The sequence below is a fragment of the Lactuca virosa genome, chromosome 4 (genome assembly GCF_052849685.1).
Source record: "Lactuca virosa cultivar CGN04683 chromosome 4, Lactuca_virosa_CGN04683_v6, whole genome shotgun sequence".
Taxonomy (NCBI): Eukaryota; Viridiplantae; Streptophyta; class Magnoliopsida; order Asterales; family Asteraceae; genus Lactuca; species Lactuca virosa.
Genome location: NC_136429.1, coordinates 272,451,995 through 272,469,314, shown reverse-complemented (window position 1 = coordinate 272,469,314; position 17,320 = coordinate 272,451,995). Strand labels below are relative to the sequence as shown.

General features: G+C 34.9%; 1 non-coding gene across 1 annotated transcript; it reads right to left on the bottom strand.

Moving 5' to 3' along the window:
- Positions 1-1,936: 1,936 nt before the first annotated feature.
- LOC145110507 (small nucleolar RNA R71) lies at positions 1,937-2,042 on the bottom strand. The gene has a single exon (XR_013709886.1). It is a non-coding gene; the product is annotated as a small nucleolar RNA R71 (small nucleolar RNA).
- Positions 2,043-17,320: the final 15,278 nt, after the last annotated feature.

Here is a 17,320-nt window from a genome sequence, read left to right as displayed (position 1 = left end):
GCATATTTGATCATTTATTTTTATACGTTGAATTTTTGTAATTAATTTTCCTATAACTAAGTTAATATTTTTAAATGATCAATTTAAATATATTATCTTGAATCATAAATTTTTCATGACCATTGATATTTATGACTAGTGATAGACAAAATCCTATGATTAGGCAAAATAAAATACAAAAAATTTAACATGTATATTTTGTATCGTATGACCAACTTACGATTCCTATTAGTTTTACGACCACTAAAATTAATAGTTTGATCAAATGTTTGCATGATACGAATTAAATATTGTTAATTAAATTGTTAATTGCATGACAATTGTTTTTAATTATTTTTATTATCAAAACGGTAAAAATTAGATCATGATTTTTAACCAATTTTAGAAATCGGTAAATAACTAATAATATCCAATGCACTTAATATAAATCATTCATTACTAAAAGGTGGAATTAAATCTAAGTGAAAGCATCCTTATCATTCTTGATTCTTAAAAACCAACTCTTGTTCTATATTTGTTTTTACACTTTAATCGTTAAAATTCTCATTATTTGTCTCGTTACTAAAAATTCCCCCAAGTTTATTATCTTTTAAGTTAATTAGCGACAAATAGTCTAAACGTAAATCATTCTCGTTTCCCCAAGTGTTCGACATCCGTTCTTACCATTGCTATATTACAATTACAATTAGGTACACTTGCCTAAGTCGTGTAGTAAATTCTGGCATCGGTAATTTCGACCTTATAAATTTAAGACTAGAGTGAATTTTTACCACATCAAGTTTTTGGCGCCGTTGCCGGGGAAACGGTTTTATTTGGTTTAGTCTTATTGTTTTTTAGTTAACGTAAAAAAAAAAAATTTTAAAAAAATTAAAAATTTTTTTTTTTTAAAATTTTAAAAAAAATATATTAAAAACAAAATTAATAAAAAAAAATACGAAATTGATTTAAAATATTAATTTTACTTATTAAAAAAAATTTTTAAAAAAAAAAATTGAAAATAAAATAAAAAAATTATTATATTTTTTTTTTCTTTTAACTTAGTATTGCATAAATTTCCTTAGTTGTAAGTTAATTATAGGTTGTTAAATTTACTTATAAAAAAAATTTAAAAATATTATAAAAAAAAATAATATATATATATTTAAAAAAAAATTATTAAAAAAAAAATTTTAAAAATAAAAAAATAAAAAAATGGTATCAGAGCCATGTTTATATTGCATGAATAACTTTATTTAATTCGCGTGTAATACGAGTAATTCTACTTACCAGAACGGAGTTTGGAATTGGTACGTTGGTTTTGGTTGTTGGATTTCAAAAAAGTTATATTTATAATATACACCGAAATGATCCTGCCTCCCGGCTGCCTCTCTCTGTCTGTTCTCTATTTGATAGTCAAAGTATTACACAAAAATTAAATAAATAATTTATGCAATATAATCAATTCACTTTAAGATAGAATTTCCTTAATATATGACCCGAAGTTCAAATTTCACTTTCGTTCCACCTTTAGAAGAGCCCGAACGCACGTTTCATCAACTAATCCGAGAAAACCAAACAATGACCGATCTAGCCCTCCTTTCATTAGAGGAATATACAAGCCGTACTAGAGACGGAGATGATCATGGAGTCATTCGTCCAGCGATACCAGCCCAAACAAATTTCGAATTAAAAGGACAATTTCTTCACCTTCTACGAGAAACTCCTTTTGCCGGAAGAGAAGATGAAGATGCAAACCAACATGTCGAAGCTGTACTCGAAATAGCTGACTACTTCAACATTGTTGGAGTAAGCAAAGATGCAGTCATGCTTAGAGTGTTTCCAATAACACTACAAGGAGCTGCAAAACGTTGGATAAAATCTGAACCTACGATTACCACATGGGAAGGTTTAAGATCAAAATTTACAAAACAATTTAGCCCACCATGCAAAATTGCGAAGATAAAAATGAAAATTCAAAATTTTCAGCAGCTTGAAGATGAGACACTGTATGATGCTTGGGACCGTTATAAAGAAATGCTGCAAAATTGTCCACAACATGATCTAAATCCACATCAGGTCGTGCAGACTTTCTATAACGGGATCGATGTTTGTACCCGTCAGTTAGTTGACTCTCAAGGACCCATTCCTAAGAAAAATCCAGCTGACGGGAAAGCAATAATCGAGGAACTCGCCCAACACTCACATCAGTGATATTCTTCACGAGATTCATCTTTCCGAAAAAGATCAACAGGAGAGAGCTCAGATGGCTTGGCAGCATTAAATGCAAAATTGGATGCATTAGGAAGAGACATGAAAAAGGTCAATCAGACAATTCATGTTATCCAAGTCGGCTGTGACAACTGTAGTGGACCACATCTTGAAAAAGATTGTCCATTAGATCAAGATGGGAATCAAAAGGTTGATGTATGCTACTCATCTGGAGATAGATACGATGAAAGGAAGCCTCGGAACAACTGGAAACCATTCGATGAATACAAGAAGGAAATGGAGATGCAAGGGAAATGGAGACAAAGCGGTCAAGGTTTCTACCAAAAAAACCCACCATTGGAGCAAATTGTGCAAGAAAAGAAGCCAACTTTCGAAGAAATGATGGCCAGATTTGCAGAAGCATCTGATAAAAGACATCGAGATACAGAAGAGTTGGTGAAAAGAATCGGTTCAACAACTGAAACTGCTCTAAGAAATCAGCAAGCTTCGATGTTGAACATCGAAAAACAAATCGGGCAAATTTCGAGAGTACTACAAGAGCGATTTCCTGGAACATTACCAAGTAACACTGAGACAAATCCGACTGCTCATGTCAAAGCAATAACAACTCGAACTGGAAAAAATCTTGAGCTGTTAGTTCCAGTTCATACTAACGAACCTTCTACTATTTCACAATCACAAGAGAAGGAAAAAGAACCAGTTCCGGTTGAGACAAGTACATCCACTCCAGTTGTCAAACCATATAGGCCACCAATTCCTTTCCCTCAACGCTTGAGGAAGGAAAAAGAGGAGGAGGACTATCGCAAATTCATCGATCATATCAAATCCTTCATATCAACATCCCATTCATTGAAGCTATGGCTCAAATGCCCAAATATGCAAAATTTCTGAAAGATTTGCTTGTTAACCGAAAGAAAATGGAGGAAGCTTCAAGTGTAGTATTAAACGAACAATGTTCAGCAGCCATGTTGAACAAACTTCCTCAGAAAATGAGAGATCCAGGAAGTCTGACTTTACCGTGCCAATTTGGTAATTTGGGTCTCAGCCATGCTCTGGCTGATTCAGGAGCAAGTATAAATCTTATGCCATATTCGTTTTACAAGAAACTTGATTTACCTGAACCAAAACCAATTCGAATGGCAATCCATCTGGCAAACAAATCAGTGACGTATCCAAAAGGGATAGTGGAGGACTTACTGGTGAAAGTTGACAAGTTCGTATTTCCTGCAGATTTTGTAGTGCTTGATATGGAAGAAGACAATGAAGTTCCTATTATTTTGGGAAGACCATTCTTAAGCACTGCAAGAGCATTAGTTGACATTCATGGATCAAAGTTGACACTAAGAGTCGGAACTGATGCTATCACATTCGGTCTTGATAGAGCAATGAAGCACTCCAAGGTGAGTGATGATGAAGTTTTCTTTGCTGATGTTTTTGATAACTTATTGGAAAATGAGATATTGGAAGTAAAAGATAAAGACATTGAAAGCATGATGCAACTTGGAGAAGATACGTTTGATGCTGAAAAAGATCTGGAAGAACTGGAAAAACTGTTGGAGGAGATTAATCAAAAAGAAGACTACACGGATAGTAAATCAGAAAAAGAGGAAGCACACCAAAAAGAAACACCTTTTGACTCCGATGTCAAAACTGAGTTGAAAGTTTTACCTGATCATTTGGAGTACGCATACCTAGGAAATAATGAGCAATTCCCTGTGATCATCGCTGCAAATCTCTCACCGCATGAAAAAGAGAGGTTGATTGAAGTTTTGAAAAAGAGAAAGCAAGCTATAGCATGGAATATTTCTGATATCAAAGGAATAAATCCATCCTATTGTTCTCACAAAATTTTGATGGAAGAAGGATCAAAACCAGCAGTCCAACCACAAAGGCGATTGAACCCGAAAATGCAAGAAGTTGTGAGAAAAGAGATCGTAAAACTCTTAGATTCGGGAATGATCTACCCTATTTCAGACAGTCCATGGGTAAGCCCCATTCACATTGTCCCAAAGAAGGGAGGAATGACCATCATAATCAATGAAAAGAATGAGCTGATACCAACAAGAACAGTTACAGGGTGGCGAGTGTGCATCGATTATCGAAAGTTAAATGATGCATCCCGCAAAGACCATTTACCCCTTCCTTTTATCGATCAGATGCTAGAACGTCTTTCTGGAAATGCTTACTATTGTTTCCTAGATGGTTTCTCAGGATACTTTCAAATTCCTATCGTTCCTGAAGATCAAGAAAAGACAACATTCACTTGCCCATACGGAACTTTTGCATACAGACGAATGCCATTCGGACTTTGCAATGCTCCTGCAACCTTCCAAAGATGCATGACAGCCATTTTCCACGACATGGTGGAAAACTTCATGGAAGTGTTTACGGATGATTTTTCAGTGTTTGGAGATTCCTTTGATGCATGTTTAGCTAATCTAGACAAAATGCTTGCTAGATGCGAAGAATCAAATCTAGTTTTGAACTGGGAGAAATGTCATTTCATGGTGCAAGAAGGCATTGTACTAGGGCATAAAATCTCCAAGGAGGGGATTGAGGTGGACAAAGCGAAAATAGAGACAATATCAAAATTGCCACCTCCAACCAACGTCAAAGGGGTCAGAAGTTTTCTAGGTCATGCAGGATTTTACAGAAGGTTCATAAAAGATTTTTCAAAAATCACGCGCCCTTTGACTCAACTTCTGTTAAAGGAAGCAAAGTTTAATTTTTCTTCAGATTGTTTAAATGCTTTCAACAATTTAAAAGAAAAATTAACAACAGCCCCGATAATGGTCGCTCCAAATTGGAATTTGCCATTTGAATTAATGTGTGATGCTAGTGATTTTGCAGTGGGAGCAGTTATGGGACAAAGAATTGAGAAACATTTTCAGCCAATCTACTATGCCAGCAAGACGTTAAACCCCGCTCAAGCAAATTACACCACAACTGAAAAAGAATTGCTTGCTGTGGTTTATGCTTTTGAGAAATTTCGCTCTTACTTGATCTTGTCAAAAACTATTGTCTTTACTGATCATGCTGCCTTGAAGTATTTATTCAGGAAAGAAGACTCTAAGCAACAATTAATTCGTTGGATCATGTTACTCCAAGAATTTGACATCGAGATTAAAGACAAGAAAGGCATGGAAAATGTGGCTGCTGATCATTTGTCCAGATTAGAGAATCCCAACATCGAAGAACTCAAGGAATCTGAAATAAATGACAAATTTCCAGATGAATCCTTGATGATGATAGGTGAAGAGGTACCTTGGTATGCAGACATTGTAAACTACTTGGCTGCAGGATTTCTTTTTAAAGGAATGACACATCAACAAAAGAAGAAATTTTTTTCGGACCTCAAGCACTATTATTGGGATGACCCTTACTTATTCCGAAGTTGCGCGGATAATGTAGTAAGGAGATGCGTATTCGGAAAAGAAAGTCGTGAGATCATGAAAGGATGTCACGCTGGACCGACTGGGGGGCATCATGGTGCTAATTACACAGCAAGAAAAATCTTTGATGCTGGATTTTACTGGCCTACGATTTTCAAAGATGCTCACATCTTCGTGAAAGAATGTGATGCATGTCAAAGGGCCGGTAACATCTCTTCCCGAAATGAGATGCCCCAAAACAGCATCCAAGTATGTGAAATTTTTGACGTTTGGGGAATCGATTTTATGGGACCATTTCCTTCCTCACGAGGAAACAAATATATTTTGGTAGCTGTTGACTACGTATCAAAGTGGGCTGAAGCGAAAGCTTTACCCACTAACGATGCTCGTGTAGTAGTCAAGTTTTTAAAGAATCTGTTTTCACATTTTGGTTTCCCTAAAGCTCTGATCAGTGACAGGGGTACACACTTCTGCAATACCCAACTGGAAAGGGTTTTGCAAAAATATGGTGTTCACCATAGAATCGCAACGGCCTATCATCCACAAACCAGTGGGCAAACTGAAGTCACAAATCGAGCTTTAAAAAGAATTCTGGAACGATCAGTGGGAAGTAACAAGAAGGAATGGGCAGATAAACTTAATGATGTGCTGTGGGCATTTCGAACTGCATACAAAACACCTATTGGTAGTACACCATATAGGATGGTCTTTGGAAAAGCATGTCATTTGCCAGTCGAAATCGAACATAAAGCATTTTGGGCATTGAAATCATGCAACTTTGATCCTGTGGAAATTAAAACTAACCGTCTTATGCAGATGAATGCTCTGGAAGAATTAAGGGATGAAGCTTATGGAAACTCTCAAATCTACAAAGAGAAATCAAAGAAATGGCATGATAAAAGATTAAGCAGAGACAAAAAGTTTACCCCTGGAGAAAAAGTATTGCTATTCAATTCCAGGTTGAAACTTTTTCCAGGTAAACTGAAGACGCGTTGGTATGGTCCATTCACAATAAAAGAAGTCTTTTCACATGGTGCAATCGAACTAATTGGAAAAGATGGAGAAAGCTTTAAGGTAAATGGACATCGAGTGAAGCATTACCAGGAAGGAATGTTAGAAGAAGAAGAGAAAGAGGATATACCCCTCCAACTCACTGAAAACAATTAAGTGAGGGGTAGAGTCTGGCTCATGACTCAGTTAAAAAGAAGCGCTTGCGGGAGGCAACCCGATGTTTGTTTTGATTTTTAAATTTGGTGTGTTTATTTTCTGTATGTTTTGTGTGAATTTTCTTTTTAGTTTGTGTTTTCAATAAAAGTGCTTTTAATGGTTTTATTTTTCTGTGAAAGTTATTTTTCAGCTTAGAAACAGGTGATGGTGAGAATGGTGTAAAGTAAATTTCTGAAGTGCAAATTACAATTGGAGCAATGGCATCACATAAGTGTGGGGTGATTCCCCACAAAGAGCAGGATGGAGAACTGAAGCTAACACTGACCAACGGGAGAGCATTATTCGAAGGATGAAGCAAGTGTTCGGCCGACACAAGTCAAATCAATTCACTCAGCGAAAAGGAGTAATTGATCTAATAACGCAATGTGTACTTGGCCAGTATACAAAGCGTTAAATTCAAGAATTGCGAAGAGAATCCCAACAATTGCATTACGCGACGCGTCCAAATCTTATACGCGACACGTAAATGCACCTGTTCAGAGAAATTATGCGGAAAAAGATTTAGATGCCACACTTGCCTAAATCTCCAGCTGGTTCAAAAAGAAAAGATTTACATGCACTTCAACATTACAAACAGAAAAGTGCACTCAACACTTGTCCTACACAAATCAGGATTTCGACCTCGCCACTGCAATACCCCAGGGGAGTCTGTTCCTTTTTCTCCCTTTTTACTTTTATGTGCTTTAATTTTACATGCAATGGGGACATTGTATGATTTAAGTGTGGGGTAGGGGGTCGAATAAGGAAACCAAGCATTTATGATAAAAATTAAAAAGTTTTATTGTGTTGAAACTTAAGTTGTTAACGTTGTGTGGGATGATTCAATGCGAACTCAAATGTTTAATTGAACCAATAGTATGTTATAGTACATTTGTGGCTTCCCTATCCTAGTGAAATCATGGAACAAAAACACAACCTTGCTTAGTTTGAGGGCCATAATATGTTTAGCATCGTGTACCAGGAATATATCCAGGAGAGCTTATGTAGTCATTGCACTCTAGACTAATATCTCTAACCAATAAGAGTTGAAGTTAAGTTCCCTTGCTTAAGCATATGTTTTTATTTTTAGGATTTTTAGATTGAAAAAAAAAAGAAAAAAAAAGAAAAAGAAAAGAAAAGTCTACAAAGCTATGAAGATCAAGAAATATCATGAAGAAAAATTCCAAAAATCAATGAAGACTCTAGAATAAAGGCAATTTGTCAAGTTATTAGTTATTGTAATTTTTATTTCTAGGTTATTTTTCCATATGTATGCTTGAGGACTTAGTAAAAATACTTTGAGGTTAAGAAAGATTTCTGAGGATATATTCGGAGGGATGCATAAAATGAATGTTGTTCAAAAGAAGTGAGCAAGTGTTTATGAAGATTGTGAGTATTTATGGACTAAATTCTCTTTGCTTTCACTTGGATAATGAAACCTTGAAAATATGATTTGATTTATTTTATTCAGATATTAATTCTTATTTATTTTATCATGCATATTTGATCATTTATTTTTATACGTTGAATTTTTGTAATAAATTTTCCTATAACTAAGTTAATATTTTTAAAGGATCAATTTAAATATATTATCTTGAATCATAAATTTTTCATGACCATTGATATTTATGACTAGTGATAGACAAAATCCTATGATTAGGCAAAATAAAATACAAAAAATTTAACATGTATATTTTCTATCGTATGACCAACTTACGATTCCTATTAGTTTTACGACCACTAAAATTAGTAGTTTGATCAAATGTTTGCATGATACGAATTAAATATTGTTAATAAAATTGTTAATTGCATGACAATTGTTTTTAATTATTTTTATTATCAAAACGGTAAAAATTAGATCATGATTTTAACCAATTTTAGAAATCGGTAAATAACTAATAATATCCATTGCACTTAATATAAATCATTCATTACTAAAAGGTGGAATTAAATCTAAGTGAAAGCATCCTTATCATTCTTGATTCTTAAAAACCAATTCTTGTTCTATATTTGTTTTTACACTTTAATCGTTAAAATTCTCATTATTTGTCTCGTTACTAAAAATTCCCCAAAGTTTCTTATCTTTTAAGTTAATTAGCGACAAATAGTCTAAACGTAAATCATACTCGTTTCCCCAAGTGTTCGACATCCGTTCTTACCATTGCTATATTACAATTACAATTAGGTACACTTGCCTAAGTCGTGTAGTAAATTCTAGCATCGGTAATTTCGACCTTATAAATTTAAGACTAGAGTGAATTTTTACCACATCAATGGGTGAATGTACGAAGCGTTCGTGTGTTTTGGATTGATGATTTGGGGAAGAACTGTAAGGAACGAAGGGTAATCTGAATGTACGAAGGGTTACTGTTCATTACTGTTCATATATCAGGCTTCGAACGCTTCGCATTCGTGTGTTTGGGAAAATTTTTGGGAAGAGGAGAGAAAATCAAAAATTCGTGCATTTGGGTGAAAAAATATTTGTGTGTTTGGTGCCTGAATTTTCATACGAAGTGTTTATAAGAAAACATATGAAGCGTGAATTGGTGAATTGGAGAAGAAAACAAATATTTTCGAATTGGGTCCCTGATCTTTTAACAAAGTGACACAAATGGTCTAACTTCGAATGATTGGGGCAAGGCTTCGAATGATTGGCAAAAGCTTCGAACATTTTGATCAAAAAGCAAAATTTTCGAATTCAGCCCCTGAAATTTCAAATGTTTGGCAAACTCAACAATTAATTGAAGTTTCGAATGTTTGACACTTTTCACCCAAATTCGAAATTTTTTTTTGGAGCTTCGAATATTTTGGGGATTCTTCGTATGTTTGGTGCAAATGGCAGAATTTTCAAAAATAGTCCCTGAGGCTTCGAATGTTTGGCGGTTCATACACAAATTCGAAAAAGGACTGTTTTTGCTGAAAATTGAAGAAAATGCATTTTAAGCCCCTACAGTTTGTGCAAATTGACGCTTTCTACCCAGCTTTGAAAAAGGGGGAGAGTTTTGCATATTTGGCTGTTTTGGGCGCACCGGGTCACTGCAGAATTTTGAAATTGACAATTTCTACCCGTTTTTGAGAAATTTTGTCAAAGGCGATCCATGAACGAAGCTAAAAATTCAATATTTTTTGGATTTTCCGGATTCAAGCACATAGTTTATGCCACATGTTAAGGGGGAGTTTTGACACGAAAAATTCCAAATAGAGCACGTTCTTTTTCCTTGGGAGTTTTATAATCAATTTTCGATTATAAAAAGGGGGAGAAGTTTTATATCGAAATTCGAACTTGAATTTTTCGTATTACGCGGATTTGAAGACCGAAGTGATCTTAATTTTTGAAGCTTACGAGATGATGCAATTAGAAGTTCGAAATGATTTATTTTTGAAACGGGTTTGGTATTATTGAAGATTTTTGGGATGTGTTTTTAGCGCAACTTTTGGGTGATTATTTGAAGTTAATCATTCGTTGCTGCTCGGTTTGTATGGTCTTACATCCTAGAGCCCAAATTGAAGAATCATGGAAGAATTGAAGATTGAAGTTCGTTTCAACATGTGTCACCTTTGAGGCTCGAACCGCGTAGTTGCTCGATTTTGGAAGATTTAAAGTGGGTCATCCATTCCTAACTTTGAGGGGGAGAATGTTGGGGTGCAAAGTTCTTCATGTATGACTTTGTAATGGTTTGACTCTTGTAGACCCACTTGCATGTGGTGCCTTAGCCTTTAGACACATGTGTTAGTGAGAGTGAGAGAGAGACATGTAAACACCTCTATAAATAGTGGGTTCATACCACTTGTATAGGTGTGCTTGAGAGGTGTAAAGTTTGAGTGTGTGAGTGTGTGTTATTTATGTAGATGTAGATCTATGTCCCTTTTTGTAACACAATACATATTCAATACATCTCTTGAACACCCAAATCACCATGTTCATTGTGCAAACTTTAATTCCGCATGCCAAACCATGTTCTTTGTCACTACACCAACTCATGGGCAACAAGTCATATCTCTAGGTTTGAAGAATATAAGATATTATCGTCTCATGATCACTCGTGATAAAATCCATGAAGTGAGTCAAATGAGCGTGGGTTTAATCCAATACTCGAATCTCATTCCAGGAGCACTCATGAATGTTGCAGCAACTTTTGCTATGTCCACTACCTTGGACATCTACAAACCCGATTCATGATAGTCTTGCCTTAATACCTACTTCCAACGTATTATCGACTATGGATGGTTTGAATAACTTAGTCATTCGGGAAGAATAACCTAGCTATTCTGGAAGTGAAAACATGCAAAGTGAAACACAAGAATAATACTAATCACTCTATGGTCCCAAGCACCTTTGAGAGTAAATAAAACACCTTTTATTTAAACACCATATTGATTACTCATTATTCATTGTATAATGTTTCAAATAATCAACTTTATACTTGAATTAAAACAATAGTTGTCTCATGCTCCAAGCATGTAAACTATGTTTTCTAAACACTAGTCATGCCATACACCAAGTATGCACACTATGTTTATCTATGATCTTTACTTTGTGAAATAGATCAATTGAACATGATTCCAATGATGCTCATTTCACAATCCCAAATCTTTATCGCAAATGTAAGAATTCCAAATTCCTACCATTTAACGAAATCTGTTAGATTCTAAACTTATATGCATTGATCCTCTCGTAATGACTATGCACAAAGTCACAAAGACTTGTCAACAGATATTACAGAGTATTCCAATGGAGATCAATTCCATGGAAATGAAGTCTCACATTCAAAGTACATTCCTTTGAACATCCTTCTTGCATTAAGTTTTCTAATCTTACACAGATTTGAAGAACAACTTCCACCTATGGAAACCTTTCCAGATTCCCATTTTGACTATCACTTCTGAACAAGAGTTACCTCTTTTCAGAATATGTTAATATGGTCCTACCAGAATTAACAATATACTTCCAATTGTCCGTGAGCAACCAATCTTTGGTAAACCTTAGATTGTCCTCGACAATTGCTTAATCATTTTAGTCATATCCAATGCTAGACTTTTCCCTTCTTAATGCCCTGAGCATTTGGAAAATTTAGAAAGGATGAATATTATAGCACATGAAATCGATCCTATATCTGAAGCATATGGGACACGATTCATGATGTCTCACATAAAGACGTGATCATAGACAGTCTTTTGTTACAATATTTTTTTATTTGCCATGTTTTCAAAATTTGACTATGAAGAGGGATGTCGTAATCATAATCGAAGTTTGAGAACGCAATATATATAGAATTTCCTTATGTTTGGCCATTCCAACATAAAATTCGTATATATATCCTTGACTAAAGACGATTAAAATCTCAATCTAAGCTTTTAGAATTGAAGTGAAGTATAATTTCCTCTCCCTTAATTATAGCAAAACAACTTTTCAACCCCTGCAACTTCACGAATTGAAACTTTTGTTTTCTATAATTAACATTGCTAGCTTGCAATACTGAACATAATAATCATGCTCCCACTAACATGATAATTATCAGCACAACACTTATGCTCCCACTAGCTTTGACATGTACTCAGAAATCCGCTGGACTTCTAGAAATCAATACTTTATTGACTTCTTTAACAAAGTTCAGTTTTCTGATACGAGATGCTTTGATAAGAATTTATCAAATTCATACACCTTTCCTTAGATAGCTCATATGTGTGTCTAAACAATTTTAGAACTATGAAAAGGGATGCCGTAATCATAGTCTTAATTGTTTAGACCATTGTCATTTCTCACAAGTTCATGTTAGTGTGCTGGTTAACCAGACACGCTCCACTAACGACTTTGAGAATGCAAATATCACAATTGCTATCTACCTAAAATCTACTTAGTGAAAGTGTTTCCTTACCATCATTTTCATGAATCGAAGAGAAACCTTATGACACTTAGATTTTTATGGTGTATGTGTTCCTATCCATGTGAATTTGTCAAACCATAATCACAAGACAAGGTTAGTGACAAATCCAAACTCATATGGACCGAACTTGTACAATCTTAATTTCTTGCCAACTGGCAGCACAAGGGCCTGCCATTGCTTTCAAGTTGTTATGCAACCAATTGAGAACTCTCAGAACTCCTATGCAAAGCCAACTTTAACTGGAATAGGCACAGAAATGTCAACACGATAGGTTATAAACCTCAAGTCGTGTGCTAGTGAAGAACTTCAGGTTTTTATTCTTGATTAGTTCTTGGAACTTTCAAGAGCTTTAAGACTCCCACTGTCCTCTTGACATATAAGACTCTCTTTTCAAGAACCATTTCTTATCAAGGGTCAGTGCGGATTCTTATCAAGACTAACACTTCACATAATTGGCCTTAGTTAGTCTCTGTTTAACCCAAAACATCACAACTTACCAATCTCAAATGTACAAGAGTAGAAACACATTTTACTCTTACACTTGACAAGTGTTACAAACCTTCCTTAATATATGTCACTCGAGTTACAATCTTGGAGTATGACTCTAAGACTTGTTATGGAACGAAGTATGATTCATCTTTTTGATTTTAACCATTTCAACAATCCACGATTTCTCTTCTTAGCCAAACAAATGCACTAAGATGTCCTTAGAGAATCAATTGTGATATGGTTTCATAATCACTAAGATAATCATAAAACAAGATACTCAAGTACTCTCCCATCTTTTCAAATTGGAGAAACTTTTATCTTCCTGCCTTATTTGATTCTTCTTATTCGTTCTGCCTAACATTGATACTTTTCCAATGTTTCAGAATTATACTTAAACATGTAAGTATAACAATATTTGCTAAGCTTTAGTAAATCATGACGAATAGTCTCATCATTCTTTGTGGTGGACCTGACCAGTGCACACTAAAGTGTACCCGATCCCCTGATCCTTTCACTTGACTCACATATACATGTGAATAATGAATTAGTCTTAATTTCCCAAAGATGAAAATTCTCATTCATCATACAACGTGCATGATTCCAAGTTTCTACCCAACTGAAACTTGGGTGATGAGAATCTTTCCTTATTTGGTAAATTATGACATTACCACAGTCGAAAGAATCAAATCCATTTTCCAATATTGCTATCAATGGAAACATATAAACAACAAATTCTCACAAATGCCACTGTAAGGATATTTTAAAATAAAATAAAACCTTTTCTTTTATTTTAGAACTTTGCGGAAAACCTTATCCTTACAATGCAAATGCATGTGAAAAACTATGTTGTTATGTAGTCCTAAGCAATCTATCACAACTCTTTAAGTAACAGCTCAAAATTCTTCCTTTAAGCTTCCTCTTCACTTTGGTTCTTAAAACATCAAAATGTGATCTAGTCACACCATGTAATAAGAATCTCCAAATAGGAACTTAATAGAGTTATATAATGGACTTTACCTGAAGTAGAGTCAAAACTTTTGACTTTACCGTCCTTACAGACTATCAGGTAAATCTGGCCAGCTTCGCAACCAATGCCCCTTCCTTTGGCAATAAAAGGTTTGGGAAGTCAATCTTCTAATTAAATTTGCTTTTACCAGTGCTCAAAATCATTGCTGACTCAGCAGCACCAAGCAAATAGGTAAGATCATTAAGGGTCATGTCATGGTCTGTCATATAGTAGCTCTAAAGGAACTCACTATGTGACTTAGAAAGTGATCGAAGATCCAACTTTCTCAAGAATTTGACACCCAACTCTCCTGGCTTGTCAATATGTGACTTCATCTCCAAGATGTGATCACACATAAACCTTGCTTGCCAATAGGGCTTGAGTGACCTTGAACTTATGGGTCAGGGAAATTAATTGAAGGGGTTGAGGAGGTGAAATTCCAAGAGATTTGGGAAGATCATAGATGTCTAAACTAGACATCTACAATGGGAGATATTCAAGTTAGTTGATTTTTAAGTCCTTAATATAACACCCAATATGAAATATTAAGGCTAGGACCCAACACAATATTTTACAACTTGGAAGAGGGATGCCGTAATCCAAGCTATGAAATATTTGAAGGTAGGCGAATGACGATTCACCAATTTCCACCATGTAAAACGAAATAATTTATTAGGTTTTAATTGGTTTTGAAACTCCTAGATCTTTTGAGATTCATTGAACTTTTCAATGGCATGTTTCAATCTCGATTGTGCCCTCTCAGATTTTGTGACTGGGATGCCGAGGATCAGAAAACAAGGTGTGAATAACCATGCAAATTCACTTGGTACCCTTGATATTATCACCTAATCGATGTGCCGGTTAACCACACACGCTCTACCGATCTATGATAAACATTAAGTTACCCTTCGCCACTCTTACTAGTCCATGTTAGTGTGCCGGTTAACCACACACGCTCCACTAACGACTTGGTAAGGTACAAAGTGTAAATTTCATGGGTTAGCACCAAATTCACATTTTCCTAAGTAACTAAGATTGGGAATTTATAAGTGTTTAGTTACTTAGTATTTATCATTAATACTTTTAATGAAGGGAGAAGTATAGTCCTGTCAAACCCGTTTGGCTAACGACCCTCCACCAGTCAAGGAAGCGGTGGGTGAGAGTGGACACCCATTAAACTGCCATTTTATAGGCAGTAACCTTATACCCCCCTTATAGACCGGCTTCGTGAATGAGGCCTACTAACGGTAATACTGACTTTTACTCTTATACATATATATAAATATTAAACCTATAATATTATAATAGTATAAGGGTTGAATTTTAAACTATTAAAATTCTAAGGGTTTAACTTGGAACTAAAGTATTCATGGGGGGAAACTTTACAAATTCCAAAACTTGAGGGCAAGTTTTGAACAATTCAAAAACCTTTTTCAATTCCATAACTTATGAATTTAAAGTAGTTTTAATGAAAACTCTTCAAGTTCCATAACTTGAGGACAAGTTATGGAAGACTTTAAAAAACATTTAAGGAAAAATAAACTCTTCATTTTCATAACCTATGAGTTTAAAGTAGTTTAATGAATAAACTCTTCAAGTTCCATAACTTCAGGACAAGTTATGGAAGACTTTAAAATCATTCAAGAAAATAAGACTCTTCGTTTTTCCTAACTTATGGAAATATTATGAGTTTTAAAGAATCATAAATGTGACTTTTCATATAACTTGAGGACAAGTTACAAAAACACATTTTATGAGCAACTTTAAGATTAATATGGATTGAAAAAAAATTATCACATAACTTTTCTATTAATCTAGACTAACTCATAAGAACAAGACAATTCAAATCAAACTTTTTCATGAAATTAGCCTAACCATTAAACTAATACAAAACATGAATCTATTGACAATTATCTTTGAAATTGGTTTAGCATGAACATTACCACATCAAAAACGGGTTTACAAGACCAAAAACAGCTTAGGGTAATGTTTCTAGTCCAATTCCAGCCTTAAAAGTCGAAAATATGCTGTCAGGGGGTCCTACTCGTCGAGTGCACGAACCAACTCGACGAGTTGGATGAATTTCTTCATGGACTCGGCGAGTTCACCAGTGGACTCGGCGAGTCCAGTGCCCAGACAGCCAAAATTTTCGATTTTTCAGCCATTTCAGCAAGTATAACATGAAAACAAGCCTTGTCTCTGATACCACTGTTGGGTTTTGGTATAATACAACATCCTATGGTGCACATACAACCCTAAATACCTTGGATCTATGTTTTCACTAATTATACATTCAAATGGTTTCCAAGGTATTGAACCTATAGCTAGCATGCAATTGTCATACAAACTACATAAAATACTAGATATTGTAACATACCTTTTTGTGTGGCTGGAAGTCTTGATGTATTTGGCCTTAAGAACTTAGCCCCAATAGTGTGGAAGCCTCAAATGAAGTCACAACACATCAAGGACAAAGGTAGGACTTGAGAGAGAATCTCCATGCACTCTAAAACCTTCATGAACTCCAAGAGCATGCACACACACACTAAGGGTGACTAGGGGTGGCGGTTTTAGGTCATAACATATGTATTTATATATGTTGAATTCTAAGAGTCATGGGTATAACCCAAACCCATATCCATGGATCTTATGATCCATGATTCATGTGGCCCAACTCTTTATGTATCCATACATAAACTTGGTCCAACATGGATCATAAGCCCAACACATATAAATATAATTAATTACCATAATTAGTCCCCATAGATTTAATTAGTCTCTTTTAACCACTAAATTAATTCCAAATTAATTCTTGATCAATACTAATTAAAACATATGATTTCATATTAATATATTATAACTTATAATATATTAATAAACCATAAATAACCTTCTCTCAAAAGTCCATCCTAACAAATTGTCCTGATGATATGCAACCCAAATGGACCATGCTACTCTCGGGTCGAATACATACCAATAATAGTTATGGGCTTAGACACCTAATCCAACACAAATTACTTCTCTAAGATAGATCTGCGATCTGGCTACCACCAACTCAAGGTCCGGGAAGAGGATATCCCCAAAACCGCTTTCCGAACCCGCTATGGACATTATGAATTCGTTGTATTGCCCTT